The sequence below is a fragment of the Prenolepis imparis genome, unplaced genomic scaffold (genome assembly GCF_030444845.1).
Source record: "Prenolepis imparis isolate NDT839.2.m4 unplaced genomic scaffold, iyPreImpa1.0 SCAF_11, whole genome shotgun sequence".
Classification (NCBI taxonomy): Eukaryota; Metazoa; Arthropoda; class Insecta; order Hymenoptera; family Formicidae; genus Prenolepis; species Prenolepis imparis.
This window is the reverse complement of record NW_028141169.1, coordinates 8,081,864-8,098,530: the sequence shown is the minus strand read 5'-3', so window position 1 is coordinate 8,098,530 and position 16,667 is coordinate 8,081,864. Positions and strand designations below refer to the sequence as shown.

The following is a 16,667-nucleotide window of genomic DNA, read 5'->3' as shown; positions in this document are numbered from 1 at the left end:
CGTTATATAATAGCCATAAATCAATGTTTTTATTATATTTAGGAAACATTTAAGAAATATTTTAGAGAGAATAATGATGAGATTAAATATATATGTTTTCTCTAAATTTTTGTTAAAAGTATATAATTGGTTAATAAATAATTTGATAAGTAATTGCTTAACAATATACTAAAATAAAAGCTTTGGATAGCAGAAAATATAAAATATAATGAAATGAAAAAAATAATCGTTTAAAGTCACATACATCCTTAAGTATTACTCCGTCTGATCAGTAATGGAGTTTTACTACTAGACGTTACATAATGATTATATCAATGTTTTTATTATAGTATTTTGGAAACATATTTAAGAAATATTTTAGAGAGAGTAATGTGAGACTATAAAAATACATTTATATACATATGTATATATATGTTTTCTAAATTTTTGTTAAAAGTATAATTTGTTAATAAATAATTTAATGAGTCGCTTGACAATATACTAAAATAAAAGCTTTGGATAGCAGAAAATATAAAATATAATGAAATGAAAAAAATAATCGTTTAAAGTCACATACATCCTTAAGTATTACTCCGTCTGATCAGTAATGGAGTTTTACTACTAGACGTTACATAATGATTATATCAATGTTTTTATTATAGTATTTTGGAAACATATTTAAGAAATATTTTAGAGAGAGTAATGTGAGACTATAAAAATACATTTATATACATATGTATATATATGTTTTCTAAATTTTTGTTAAAAGTATAATTTGTTAATAAATAATTTAATGAGTCGCTTGAAAACATATTAAAATAAATGCTTTGAATAGCAAAAAATATAAAAAAATATTGAAATGAAAAAAATAATCGTTTAAAGTTACATACATTCTTAAGTATTGCTCCGTCTGATCAATAATGGAGTTTTACTACTAGATGTTACTACTAGACGTTATATAATAGCCATAAATCAATGTTTTTATTATATTTAGGAAACATTTAAGAAATATTTTAGAGAGAATAATGATGAGATTAAATATATATGTTTTCTCTAAATTTTTGTTAAAAGTATATAATTGGTTAATAAATAATTTGATAAGTAATTGCTTAACAATATACTAAAATAAAAGCTTTGGATAGCGGAAAATATAAAATATAATAAAATGAAAAAAATAATCGTTTAAAGTCACATACATCCTTAAGTATTACTCCGTCTGATCAGTAATGGAGTTTTACTACTAGACGTTACATAATGATTATATTAATGTTTTTATTATAGTATTTTGGAAACATATTTAAGAAATATTTTAGAGAGAGTAATGTGAGACTATAAAAATACATTTATATACATATGTATATATATGTTTTCTAAATTTTTGTTAAAAGTATAATTTGTTAATAAATAATTTAATGAGTCGCTTGAAAACATATTAAAATAAATGCTTTGAATAGCAGAAAATATAAAAAAATATTGAAATAAAAAAATAATCGTTTAAAGTTACATACATTCTTAAGTATTGCTCCGTCTGATCAATAATGGAGTTTTACTACTAGATGTTACTACTAGACGTTATATAATAGCCATAAATCAATGTTTTTATTATATTTAGGAAACATATTTAAGAAATATTTTAGAGAGAATAATGATGAGACTAAATATATATGTTTTCTAAATTTTTGTTAAAAGTATATAATTGATTAATAAATAATTTGATAAGTAATTGCTTGACAATATACTAAAATAAAAGCTTTGGATAGCAGAAAATATAAAAAATAATAAAATGAAAAAAATAATCGTTTAAAGTCACATACATCCTTAAGTGTTACTTCGTCTGATCAGTAATGGAGTTTTACTACTAGACGTTACATAATAATTATATCAATGTTTTTATTATAGTATTTTGGAAACATATTTGAGAAATATTTTAGAACCGTCGAAGCGTTGCAAAGTGAAATAATATTGGAAGATTTTCTTTTTCTCTCTTTCTTTTAGAAGTATTGTTTCCCCTTAATATTTGTTCTTTGTTCATTCCGCGAATTTCCGCGTATACGCGGTTTGGGTGTAAGGAATATGTTTCCATGCTGCGCACTAATTATTCAATATCCGGGAATAAGTCCACCTTTGTGACTCGTTATCTGATTAATTCAAGTGGCAAATAGCCGGTTTGAATCGATAATTTCTGCCCGGATAATTAAACGGATCTCTTATTGTCGTTTCACGTAGATAATTATTATTGGCTTCTTTTCTCTTGAATAAATTGAGACAGGTTGACAGCCAGATTGGAGAAAAAAAGACCCCCCCACGTACGTGTGCGAAAACGCGGATGTAAGCCCTCGCATACATATAATAATTGTAACGCGCGTGAATTCTCGTATTACGATTCTTTTTCTCAAACAATAAGCGAACGTCACTTTGCGCGCGAGCGTAATCGTCCGTCTCTCATAAAATCTGCGTCTAGAGATACGGAAGATGGTCAATTTATACGTATTTGATTGCCAGGCCGTTTTAAGAGAGAGCCATTTACGTAGAAACGCGAGACAAGCGCGATCCGACTACTAGGGGCAAGAAACTGGGTCGAGTAATGTCTCCGACGTTCTTTCCTCTCTCTCTCTCCCCCTTTCCTCCTTACTTTTTCTTTTCTTCTCTAAAGCGTTCTTGACAGTTCGCGCGCGCACTATGTTCTCTTAGCGTATAATAATCGGACCGTCCTGGGCGCGCGCATCTCGAACACGAAAGTTTGTTAATGCAGTCGGAATTTCCAATTCGAGGCAAACTTTTTGCCGCGTCGCTCGTTAAAAAATTCCTCGCCACAAACGTGCGAGCTGAATTTTTCATAAAAATATCTTCGTGAGCCTCCTCCGCCGCCGTGGCGGATCCCCCGCGGAGTTCATCGGCGTCGCCGGTCTCGCTTAGGCTCTCTCAGCCCAGGGTTTTACCCACTCTCCCCCACCCATCGGATTGCCGAAAAATTCCATATAGGAACTTATGGTATCGGGAGAAATCCGCATGGATCCAAATATATTCCGATGGGATTTCTATCCGATTTTATCCGCTCTTATCCAGTTACCTATCCCCCCGATACTATCCGGCTTAATATGAGACCTTCTCCGAGAGCGTGGCACGCTTCTCTCGAAATCAGTCGCGTATATATATATATAATCTCTCTCTTTTTTAAAAGCATCGCAAACATATCTTCTTCTCTTATTTGAAACTAATGAGCACGAAAAGGAAATGGCAAGAATTGCGTAACGATCTCGTATGTCTTAATCTACAACCCTTAATTTATCAATGTATTCGATTTCTGTGAGCGAGACACGCTTCTCTTAAGCTTAACCTACACCCGATTCCCTTTAGGGATCACATCATTTATCATCGTATTCGAGATTAAGAGGCATTCGGAAAGGTGTGCGAGGTTCTAAGACTCGAGAGTGAGCGCGCGTCTCGATCTTCAGCCGGCGCCCCTTGATTCGTCAATACCCTCGGCTACCAGCGCGCGGCTACGTCCAGAGCTCTTCGTCTCGAAAAGGGGGCCCGCGAGGAATATTACGCCGGGTCTATTACAGCCGGCCGTCGCTCGACTATAGCCGTAATTAAGCGCGTATCCACATATTTCCGATTCTTCTTCGTCGTCACGCTCGACAGCCGTGACGCGAGCATCGTCCCACCCTTGAAACAGCGGCCCGCGCGCTCATTACCGGATCAGTTCGTCGATTCGCGCCTTCGTCCGAGAGCCTCGGGGCGGCCGATGGTACCGTGACATCGGTGTACGGCACTGGGATCCGGAAGGGGATGTTCGCGCGAATGGTGGGGTACGAGCAGCTGGGGCGGCCTGGAGCTCGGGAGTCGCGAGCCCGCGGTACCTCTACGCCGCGCCGGGTCTGGGTTTGGCCGGGTCGCGACAACGGCGGCGGGTGGCGGCAGCGACGGCGGCGGAGGTGGAAGTGTAGGTGGATAGGGGATGGTGACGATGGTAGTGGTTGCGGCGGCGCGGATGCTGCGCAAGCAGGGGTGAGCGAAAACGAGCCAGCCTGGCGCGGCGGCGACGGCAGCAGCCGAACGAGCCAGAGCGAGCGAGCGCGCGCGAGACCACCGGGCTTGCCGAGCCACCCCCGTTTCGCTATCAACCCCCGTCGTTCCCCGAGCGCCTACGCCACTCTTTACCCCGCGTCATCCCCTCGTTCACCGCCGCCATCACCTTCTCCGCCGCCGCCGTCGCCGCCGCATCCTATATTCGCTCCTACTCCTTCCCTCGACGCGTTTTGGCCGCCCCGTTCGGTCCGTTCTACTACTGCTGCGTTCGTTCGTTCGTTCGTTCGTACGTACGTACGTTCGTGTATCCCTGGCCGACAGAGCTCGTGCAGAGTGCTCGCCAACGTCTGCGAGGACCCGTGTCGCTCGTCGCGCACGACCTCGTACGACGAAATATATACAGCTCGCTGTCGTCGTGCGCGAGCGTATAGTAGCATCCCTTTCACCCCGAAAATCGTGCTCGCAGCGTCTCAAACAGATCTCTCCTGCCCTCGCCCTTCGTTCTTTTCCGGTCCGGTAGCTAGCCGGCCGGTCAAGTAAAAAAAAATATTACCCATATTTGTCCGGGTAATAGCGTCCGGGTATAGAAGGGCTTCTCGGGTTTTTGCGACACGGAACTCGCGATATCACGCTCGCTCGCCCGCTCGTCGTTTAATCGTGCGAGAGATACTTTATACACGCGTCATGCTACGCGTTTGTCATCGGTGAGGGAAGTCGTGTTGTGACAAAGCCGCGCTGCTGGATCAGTGCCACGCGAGAAGACGACAATGTCCATGCGATCGACGTGGACAACGACGACGACGACGACGACGACGACGACAACGACGACGACGATGATGATGACGATGACAATGACAGTGTCCGACGCGAGAAGCGACGACGGTGACGACGGGAAATTGTGTGCGCAGTGATTCGCGGAGAAAAAGAGAAACTGCTACGACGACGACTGAAAACTGCGTGCGTGAATGCGTGCCTGCGTACGTGCGTGCGTGCGCGCTTATCACAGGCAGAACACGCGTGCACCTCGTCGTCGAGACCAGCCCTCCTCTTGGTACACCTAAGTGAGGCGTTCAACGTGGCCGATCCTTGGACATGTAAGTAACACGACGCGGTCAACGGCGGTCAAAGGCGCAGCGACCGCCCGCGAGCGCGACCCCCCGGTTTTCATCTCCCTGGTGCGCGCAGCTGGCCGCGCGCGAGCGAGCGTGCTCGCCTTTGTTTGCCCTTCCGCGTTCTCCCTCAGGGCTGAGTACAGAACGGCGGATTGTCTGCATATCATAGATGTGCGATCAATTCAAATCCTATTACGGATTCAGGATTTCCGCGTGATAATGGAGCGTGTTGTAGCTAGGGATAGAAGCTCAGAAAGACGCTTTGATATAATTACACCGTAGAAGGGTTGAAGACCTATTAGAAGATCCATTTATATCGTTTCCGGACATCTTCATCTCGTAACGGAAATATAAAATTATTCTTCGATTCCTCTTGTAAATATTGCTAAAGAAAAGTCGAGGGAGAATTTTTCAATAAACGTGGAACTCGAAAAATCTATAAATAAATCTTTAGGCTGATTGTATCGCTTGTTTACTACGCATATATTTATAAACATGATTCGAAATTCGATTCTTTACAGAACTCCAGTATAATGAAATTGAGCCGCTCCCTATACATGCTACCATATGATCGGAATTGCTATTGTAATATGATACGAAACTCTCCCCGTTTGTCCACACGCTGCAAAATTTGCAGTTACAGCGACATTCGATGCGACGTCTTCGATGTCCAGCTCGCGATTTTTCCGAGCCGACAGAAAAATCGGTCAAACCGTGATGTCGCGCAATCCGAAAGTCCCGTTCACGCGAACTGGGTGAGGAGGGATCGATTTGTTTGGCGGACGGCGTGTGATACTGACAGAACTCGAGCACGCGAGTAAACACTCGAACAGGGGCTGCGTGTGTCGAAGGATCAGGGGGGTAGCTGGGATCGGGAGGAAACGAGGGTGAGTTGGACGACGACAGAGGGAGAAAAGTGTGTGACGAGATAGAGCGACCGATAGGGCGAGCGGGTGGTCTACTCCGGGGAAAAGAATTCGATGTAATCGCCCTGAGCTTTCCTCGAGAGCTCGGCTCGGTTCGAGGCGGGGTGGCCGACTCGGATTACGAAAGACGGTCTCCTTCTCTGGATCCTCTCGCCGCGGGGGGAAAACGCGCATCTCGTCGCGAAAGATTGAAGGAATCCGGGGAGATTTGTCGGGCATCGCCCACGTAAGGGAAACTTCGATATCGGTATTGTGTTAGTAACTTGTCTGAAAGCGAAAACTTTCGGCAATGTGTTTTGTATTAATCAGTACACGTACCAGGTGATAACGCGTGTAACAGAATCTTGAGGAGAATCTGACCGCAATGTCTGATCAAGTAGTAAAACCTTAAAGTCTTCTCAACTTATCTAAACAAAAGAGCGCCTGATTTACGTTCAATACAAAACAGCATTATAAGACACAAAAATTGCTTTTTATTATTATTATTCTGCGCTTGCTTATCAAATATTTGCAGGACTTGTCCAATTATTGAAAATAATATAAACAAGTCTTTGTAAATATATGTAGAGTCAAAAGAGCTTTCGATTGTTAAAAATTCCTATGAAATGTACCAGCCACATTTCAGTCTTATGCTATATGTATATTTTCAAAAGATTTATAAATTTATTTTGTTTTATACAAGAATCATCTAATTAGTGTCGACATACAAACACTGTTAATTTAATGGTTAGAAATCCAACTTTTTATAGTTCGTAACACAGTAAACGTTGCAGAAGTGCTAAAGCGCGTTTTTAAAGTACACAATCTATATGCCATTTGTGTGCAAAAGAAAGTTTTTCAAATATTTAAGTTTCCTCTTAATTACTTGACCAGTCTATTAAATGATCATATACAAAATTACAAATTATGAAATATAAATTATAATATTTTTATTTTGTTTATATTAAATGCCGATTTACATATATTACTCGCAATGATAATTATTTTTAACATTTAAATGCATTTCATAAAATCTAATGATCATAAATCGAAAGATTATATTAAAAGCGCTATTATAACTTGTGCGTTTTTTTTTTACTAAATGCAATTTTCATAGACATTTAAGAGACATCTTTATGAAATACATGTAGTGAGAAATAATACATTTTTATCATTTTGCATCTCTGTTGTAATCGTGATCAGGAACGTGTGGCGTTGGCAGTAAACCAACATTGATTGGTGCGTATATTCGGGTAGAATTTGTTCTCGGATATATCTTTCTTAACGTGGCCTGTCAATTCTCTGTCAGTTTCTGCTAAGCTAAAGAAGAGACGTACGAATTTACTTGGAAGTTTTTTTAAGACATATATTTTCTTTTTTTGGAAACAGAATGTTCTCTTTTCCACTCTTAATCCGATATTATATCTAATTTTACCAGAAAGATATCAAATAAAAATAAGTTAGATTTTTTAATTATAACTATATGTTATTATCAACCATTCTCTCTCTGCGAAATCAATTCTAAAATTTGATCTTATGTGACCGACAAAATATTCAGCCTATTATTATATTGCAATTATAGTTGTATGGTATGAATGTAATTCGAAAAAGATTAATACTGCTCACTTTGTATGCCGCATACACGAGGTTACTACCTAAGTTACGTGCTCATAATAGTCCGTTTTTGCCTCGAGCGAAACGCAGTGCTTAACTTCCATCACGCGTGCTTACTTTTGCTAAATACATAATCCAATTAGATCAGCCCGTGCGTGATATTGCATTCGCAATTCATTATCATGAAATTAATATTGTATCGTATTCTATTATTGGCTTCATCTATTACATCTATTAATTCGCATTTATTATCGGAAACAGATAGGCATCTAATTATGTCGCAATTAATTATTAATACGGCACGCTCGACTTAATTATTCTTTCGGAAATCGGGTTGGTCAACTTTATTTTTAGTAAGGATTGGAATAAAAATAATCGAGTTATCTCTATACGCACGTACACAATATTAGTTTGAAACGTAATTCACTAGAGACCGTCTTCGCGAACTTTACTCTCAATCGCGATAATAAACGCAACGTGCGCGGCTCGGTTGCTCCGGAGTGTTCAACGTGCGCATTTAACTCTGGTTTAGATAGAGAGCACAGTTTCCATTCATCAAACTACGAATCCGACAAATATGTGTGGTCGTTAGTAAGCACTCCTGGAAAGTGGCGTTTAATACGCTTTTCGGTCGATCCGGGGTAGAGCGAGATCGGCGCTCACGTTTCCGATTTCACTTCATCCGAACAATCACGCGCATCGTCGATCATCGCCGCTAAAAAGCTAACTTTAAAATCTTCTAAGTAACTTTAAATATCTTTGCCTGAAACTTTGCCTCTTGTTAAAATTTCCAATTTGTAGTATTGCTAGAAATTACATTATAGGATGTCGAAAGTTCGCACAAATATGTGTAAAACGCACGAAGGTGGAAAAACTTTACGATTATTACTTTTATCTGATAGTGGATTTCTCTGTTAATCATCTTCTATGTGAAAACAGGATTACAAATCATAAATTATAAATAATTTTCCTAATGTAACTTTACATATACAACTGCGGCAATATAATCCTACGATTCGTTTCGATTGTCTTCGTTTTTCTCGGGATCAACATATCGGATCAGGAAGAATGTATCTCGTATCGTGCACCGTGCATAAGAACGAGGTATTCGCGGGATGCGTCTTTCGGGAACAGGATGTACAAGGAAACGAGCGATTCTAGTAACAGTGACGCGAGATCGATCGTCTGCTTCCGAAATGCTTCGAGCTGCGGCTTTCCATATCCAAAGCGCGTATTGGACTTTCTAGATGGACGAATATTTTGTGAAATATGTGAATTAAAAATGTATTAAATGTACATCGACATATTTTTATTAAAATTATGACGGCTAACAAAGTAATCATACATGATAAAACATTTCTCCATTTATGAAATTAATTAGAGACCTTTTAATTTGTTAACATATTTACGTAATATATAAATATAATGTTTAATAACATGTATGATCGTTATTTTTTATATATTGATATAAATCGCGTTTGTGAAAGTATTATCGTGCCCCGAACCGTAATTATTTCGTTCTGCAACTGAGACAATTGTTTACACGAATTTTTGTATTATTGTTACCAAAAAACGAAAGACAATTAACAAGTACGATGAACTATTGACCAAAAGCTATTCCAATTCTTATACAAAATATTTTGTTACAATTTTAAAATTTCGAAATATCTTTCAAAAAGAGCATTTTTGAATAACATTCACCCGAAATGTTAATAAATTATTATATAATATTTCTTTCTTTTTACGGGACTAGAAGTCTGTTACATCAAAATTCATTTTCACTGCCGTATATATTATGAAACTTCAGAAACTAGCGCAGTCTCATTTATGAGGTTTAGTTCGTATAACAGTTAGCAGAAATACGAATTCATAAGCGTTCATAAATGCAGTATATTAAATTTTCCATTTGTTTTAAAAGATAATGAATTTGGAGAAGCCGCGGTTTAATTTGACATATTATGGACGTTATGATATATTATGCCGATATAACTTATGACAAATCCAGGTGTGTGCTAAACCTGGCAAGTTCTCGCGCGTGAATTCATCTTAATGGGGAACGGCTCGTCGCTCTCGATATGCGCACAATCGAATAATCTGACGAGCGGAAGGAACGTTACCGGCGTTGCTACAAGTTCCTGATCTTATGCTAGTCTGATAGTTAACTTCGACCTGGAAGTAACTAGTTAGTGTACAACGTAACATATAGGGGGCCGGTTTAATGTTCGTCGATCTTAGGGATGGCACCATCAGGCGATAGTTAGCCTATAACACAAAGCATTAATGAAGCCGTATTAACGCTGTATACGAAATAATCTTATTAAAAAAAAATCTTTTAAATTTACATAATGTAATTAATAATATCATAATTGACACGCATGTAGAAAAGATATGCAACAATATTATAGAAAAAATAATAATAAAAATAAGAATAATATATATAATTTTTAAAAAAATTATATATAATCGTACTTTAATATATATTATGTACGTAACATATAATGAAATATGTTGACAATGAAACATTGATATATAAACTTATATAGACTATTTAAAAAGTAAAAAAACTAAGCGTGTGTGTGTATAATGATTCTTTATAGATGAATATTTAAAGTCATTTATTTATTTAGCTGCACAGCTACTTTTTATTAATTATACTCATTAGGTCACTAAATAATTTTTGCGCGGAATTTGTGATTTCTGCTCATTGATATCACAATATGTGCTAGTATTTAGAAAGCGGAACTTAAATCGATTTGTCCCATTTCAAGCGCTGCCCAATCAAGGAACAGACTCCACAGCTGAATAGTAGTCGTGCAACTTGCAGAATCGAATGCCCACTCTATATCCATTAACTCACACCGGCGCGCGACGAGAATAATGCAAATTTTGATTCGTCGGAATCCAACGGCACATTTGTAATGTAAATTAATACGGATCAGAAGACGCGAGGCGAACAAAACCGATGACGTTTATCGTATTGTTTCAGCACCTTTTTTTCCATGCCAATTCGCGAATAGTCGTGCGTCGGCGCGCGGTTTATTTGCGTGTTTTTCCTAAAAAGATCGAATTTATCTATTTGTAAAAAAGAAAGAGAATATGTGATCGCGTAACAACAGCGCACGTCTAAAGTAACGTTCAGTTAACCACATACACACACGAAAATATCCATTAAACACGTTTCAAAGAAATATGTTTCGTTCTATCCGCCGACAATTTAAATAACCGTTTTCAAGCTCTACCTTTTTTTAAATTTATATCTTCTTCAATGGCCGCATATACACATGCAATATTATCTATAAATTTCCAAATTATATAATATTTTGAATATAATGATAAGAAAAAAAGCAAATTAAAACATTGAATATAAATACGAAAAATGGCTGCAAACTATTCTTCTTATATTCTTAATGTGCCTCGCGGCACGTTGCGCGTAATTTCCATTTGCAAAACGTTTCACATATGGAAGCACTCGACGCTGATTATTTCCGTATACGGCACAGCTTCCGAGGAAAAGATTGAGAATTAATCCCGATGTCACGTTTCGCTAGAGCGGCTCGTTTCGAGGCGACATAACGTAAATCGCGCGAGATTTCTCCGGGCGACAGGTTTACGCTCGTTTTGCTGCGTTCTGGGCGACGTCGCATCGTCATCATCGTCGTTTCCAAGCTCTGTTTTTCAAATCCGCAGGCAGTCGGTTTAACGGTAATTCGAGAGTATAAGCCTCTGCATGGAAAGAGAAAGAGAGAGAGATGAGAGGAGTGAAGAGGAGAGAGGAGAGGGAATTTATCAAATCGATTTCGCGTCGCGAAGTTACGCAAATCTCGTGCTATTTCTAAAGGGCAATCCGGCCAATTATACGGAAACGCGCGGGCCGACACTATTCGTCGCTTTGGCTAACGGGCTAATGCAAATTTCGGTTTGTCGAAAGCTGCGAGCAAAGCCGTAATGCAAATCAGTGCAAATTAATGCGAATCGTAGGTGAAACCGACAGGCCGATAAAGTTTTTAAACGCGTCGCCGATGGGGAACTAGACGCCCCCGGGTCGCCGGTATGGCTTTGTATCCTCTTTCGCGTGTGTAACGCCTGACTAAACAACATGGTAATACCACTTATATTGCACGCGATCGCGTATACACATTCCTGCAAGTAATTACAAATACCGTGTACGCTTCCATTACGAAGGTAACTCAAAAAAGTTAAGTACTGTAACTTCTTACGTGGAAGAGTTTGCCAAGCACGACGTTTAAGCGTCTTCACTGCACCCTTGACAGCCATTTTTCGCCCTTATACAGAGTGCCTCAGGAGAAGCCGGCCGGATTTTGGGAATACAATATTTAAGCGACTTTAATGAGGAAACTCCGCCGACCAAAACTTATCCTCAAAGATTTTTAATTAAGAAAAGAGATCTTTTATTTTTATATTGTATTTTATTTATATTGTTGTTTTTATTATAAGAATAAATCTAGTTTAATTTTTTTCTATTTTATTGAACTCGTTTCGAAAAATTGACAGCTTTTTTTGACGTAATCTATGAAATTTGTATTTGATGATGTTTCGTAAAAAAAAACACGTGTAATAATAGCTAAGTTCCTCTATCGATTTGATACAAAGAAAAATAACGTATGTGATAATTTGATTTCTACACACTATGATCCCAAACGAGCACAATAGAGAAAGAATTATTTTATTGAATGGCGGTAAATGAGTAAATTGCTTCCTAAATGAATAAGTTCCTCGAAAAACACACGTAATTTATTTTTATGAGCAACGAGTTTTAAAGGGTTGACGAATGTAAAAAAGAGCGGAGATTATATAGAACAGTTATATTGTATGTTTGCTCTTATATTTTATCTTTTAAAATAGATGAAAAGAGAAAGAGAGGAAGTTTGTCTTTACCTTTTGATTTGCTCGTCGCATTTTACAAGCGAGAATGTACAAAAATTTGCGCGTTATGTTGATTTTATAAATGGAACAAGAGAGGCCGCATGATCGAATCTTGAAAAGATTTGCTTTTAAACATTGAAGAAGTACTCAGTTAAAGGGTCAAAGCGAGAATGGCGGAACGACGTTTCTTTACGATCGGTGAGTCGTAAAGCGTAACGATTTGATTAGTTTCTTTGGGATTTACATTTTACGTGCGGATGCAGCGACACGGCCAAGAGAAAAGGAGCAAAATATATGTCGCATCGCGCGAGCCGAATAATAAATCATCTTAAGTCGTTCATTAGAGTATCGCGTGATCTTTAATCGCGGAAGGAAAATATTTAGTGAATAAATTTAGATTAAAGAGAACTTTACAATACTATCGCTAATAGCTGTCATCGCCCAATTGTTAATCAATGTTTACGTCTACGTCGTCACTTTGATTTAGCTTTTTCAACATGACCGCATATATTATAGATGAGATGAGAGAGAGAGGAATTTTTTGAAATTAACATATACAAATTGACACAATGATAAACGATTAATTAGCAATTTGCTACACCTCTCTTTGGTATCGCACGTAAAAGATATATCCTTCGCATTCGTTTGCAAATCTTAAATAAATTCAATGATATATACTTTTTACAATTCTTATCACATATATATGTATATACATATATATATATATATATATTTTCTCTTAAAAATAATTTTAAAAACATGATATTTATTTTTTTTTACGTCAATCTTCCGTTCTTATCTAAGGATTTGTAGGGCGATAAAGCCTTGTGCTCGCGTAAACGAGCGGATACACATTTGTACACGTGTTTCGGCCTTGCAAATCCGGGATCGAAGTAAAGCATACCCACGAGGACCACCGGTATGTAGAACCTTCTCGCCTACATCCGCGTAGTCTCGTCAAACCTGTCCGCTACACAACGGATTCTCGTAGGCGAATGGCAGTCTATTACGACGCGCGCGTAATCGACCGCTCGAACGGGTACGATTGTCAGGGCTGACAGCCTGACTCGAATCGAATCATCTCGGGCAGATAAGGCGATTGAGACCGTTTTGCACGTCGTTCGCCCGCGAACGAGCTATCTATGATGTACATGCACACCAGCAACTTGGACGCTGCACTCGGGTTGCACACCGGCGTTGTATTTCGCATTCGTATATATATCTTCGTCCCGCGATCCGATATTCGTGATAATGTCGCGTTCTAGTTCGTCGATGAACGTAAAGTTACCTGTCGTAATTGTTACTGTTATCAGTAAGATAAGTTTATAAATTATCAAGAATTTCTCTTCCTTTTAATTTTTATTTTTTATGGATAAATAAACATAATTTAATAATATGATAAATTAATGAAATAATGTTACATAGTATTCTTACATTAGTAATCTAGTAATTAAATTTCTAATATAATTAATTATATTATTGTAAAACAATGTAGCATGTTATTAATACTTCAAAACCATATCATTTATCGCTATCAAGTTATTTTCTCAGGAAATTGGAGCAAAAATAAAGAAATATAGATATTAGGATATATTTTCAGATATGTCTACATTATTATCATTTTTTAAATAAAAGAGTCTTATTTGGCAATTTTTGTAAAATTACTGGCGCAAGTACATCAAAAAGAGACATCAATTCTCTTAACTCTATAGAGATTTCGAACACAAATTTCGAATCTTAACGCAACGCAGGTGTCGTCCGCACATTACTCAACATTTTTTTACAAATTTCGTAGCGGCGATTTTTACGACTTTTTCGCGTCTATTGTAAACGACAGCAATTCGTCCGCGGTCGCTCTCTTGAGCTATTCACACGCCCTAGGCGAGAACGCGTCGCGCGCTCGTCCTTCGTGAGGTACTATTATGCAAATCAGATTTATCTAAAAATAGGGAAAAACGCATAAGAGGAAGAGGATGCGATCTCAATTTTACTGGTGCGCCGGTGTCCGCGCGAAAACGAGGTCGACGTAATTTTAGCGGAGCGCTCTCGTGTGTTTTGGGTAAGCGGCCAGCGAGATAAACCGCGTTGCTCCGTGATGCTAATTAAAAAAACGCCACGGTTATTACGCGTCATTGTTACAGACGGCGTTGGTACCGCGCTTGCATTTGCACGAGCGATTCGTCGAGAACAATTGACCGAATCGCGATTGACGTTGAAAGACAATTGGGTTACGGGTAAAATATAAATAAAATATATACAACCATACATACGCGCGGAGATCCCAATGATGGAATGATTGACAGAGTCTGGAAACGCGGTGAAAAATAATTCATCGTTTTGATAAATAATTGTCGTCGAAGTTTTCCAGATTTTTGCCCAGAGAAAGAGAGTGAAAGGGAGGGCGGGAGGGAGGAAAAGAGAAACGAGATTTCGCTGTCACGGAACACTGAATTTTTCTACGGTTGAATTATTTGGAATAATCCATGAATTTTTGTACGCTCTCTTGCGCTCTCGCGGTTTTATCGCGATAACGAAGTCTTCGTAGAATTTCGTGCGGAATTTGAATCACCAATTACCATAATGCCGCAGATAGGACGTCAGTCTATCGACGATCAGTCAGTCAGAGCAGATTTTAAATATACGTTAGCGATAATGCGCTTCGCGCAGTAGCTTTTCCGACCCGATACAAAAAAGGGATAACATGATTCCATTTTGCCTTCTCGTTTTTAGTGAATAATGATAATAAATATTGATCAATATATTAGTAATACAAAACAATAATTATAAGTAATTATACATTTACTGCGAATGTACAGATTAAAAATAATGCTTTTGAATAAAATACAAATAAAGGGGTTATTAAAAAGTTACACAAATAAATGTACAATAAAACAAAGTTAATTCATAAATTATAAAGAAAATATAAAATATATATTTATAATTTATGAGTTAACTTTGTTTATTGTGCATGTTTATTTAATTATACTCTTTTATTTTATTCAAAAACATTATTTTCGCACAATCTACACATTCACGGTAAATGTATTATTACTTTAACTATATTATTACTTAATTATTATTTTTTATCGCTAAGATATTGACTAATATTTATTATCATTATTCATAATACATAAGTATGAAAAAATTTTAAACTTTTTTTTAAACTTATTTTTGTGAGAGTTTGCTCAGCACACAGAGCCGTCTTTTAACAATGCACAAACTCAACCAAATCTTCAACTTGTCCCGAATTTTGGAGCCAGGAAATATGATCACCCTTTATACATTGCAAGTACATAAATAGCGCTCAAGCAGCCTAACTTATCTTCGCAAGACGCTCTGTTTGAATTAGATTCAGACCTGCTCGTCTCTGCAATCCTCGCTTTTCCTTCACCTCCTTCCTCTTCCTCCTTCTCAAAGACACCGGCAGCTACTTTAGCGACAACTAATGCCAGTTCGACAGTTGGAGATCGATGGGGATGTAAAAGTATCGTCGGTCCACGTTTCGGAAAAAGAATAATTTTGCACGCGCGCGAGAGACGGTGATAAATCATTGCGCCGCTCGATCTTCGCGGAGGAAGGGAATAGAGGGTAGTACAGGAAGCCGTACCATCACCATCGACGGTCCTCCTCGTCCTGCGAATTTTTCGCACAGGCGAGCACAGACATCCGGGCAGACCCTTTCCCTGTCATTGTAATTAGATATTCGAGCACGATGAATAACGATACTGAAATATCCATATTTTCCCTGATCCTCGCCTCTTTCCTCTCTCTCTCTCTCTCTCTCTCTCTCTCTCTGTTTCTCTCTCGTTCTTTTTTTTTTTCTTCATCTATTTTTTCCTTTTTTTTTTTTTTTTTTTTGCGCCACTTTCCTGCCGTTTCTCGGCTCCCGATACGCTCGGTAAACCGAGATACAAAGTCCACTCACGTTTCCCGGGAAAACCGGGAGAGGCGCCGAGGAGAGGGACTCCTCGAAAGGAACCCGAGAAAGTAACCCGTATTAAATTACAGACGAGAGGCGTAAATCTTTACGGAGTGAAAACTCCGACTCTCGCGTCGAAGTTTTGGTTTTTTAACTTCGGCGAGTCGGCCTTGTATAATGAACCGCCGGGCATCGGCGCAAAGATATATTGTATCCCGAGCG

At 38.3% G+C, this 16,667-nt stretch overlaps 1 protein-coding gene across 1 annotated transcript in view; it reads left to right on the top strand.

The window, feature by feature from the left end:
* Positions 1–4,057: 4,057 nt before the first annotated feature.
* LOC145942518 (uncharacterized) overlaps positions 4,058–16,667 on the top strand; it is a 53,007-nt gene continuing 40,397 nt past the window's right edge. Inside the window, exon 1 of the mRNA XM_083049332.1 lies at positions 4,058–5,105. The gene's annotated coding sequence lies outside the window, so the exon portion shown is untranslated. The remainder of the gene's footprint in view (positions 5,106–16,667) is intronic.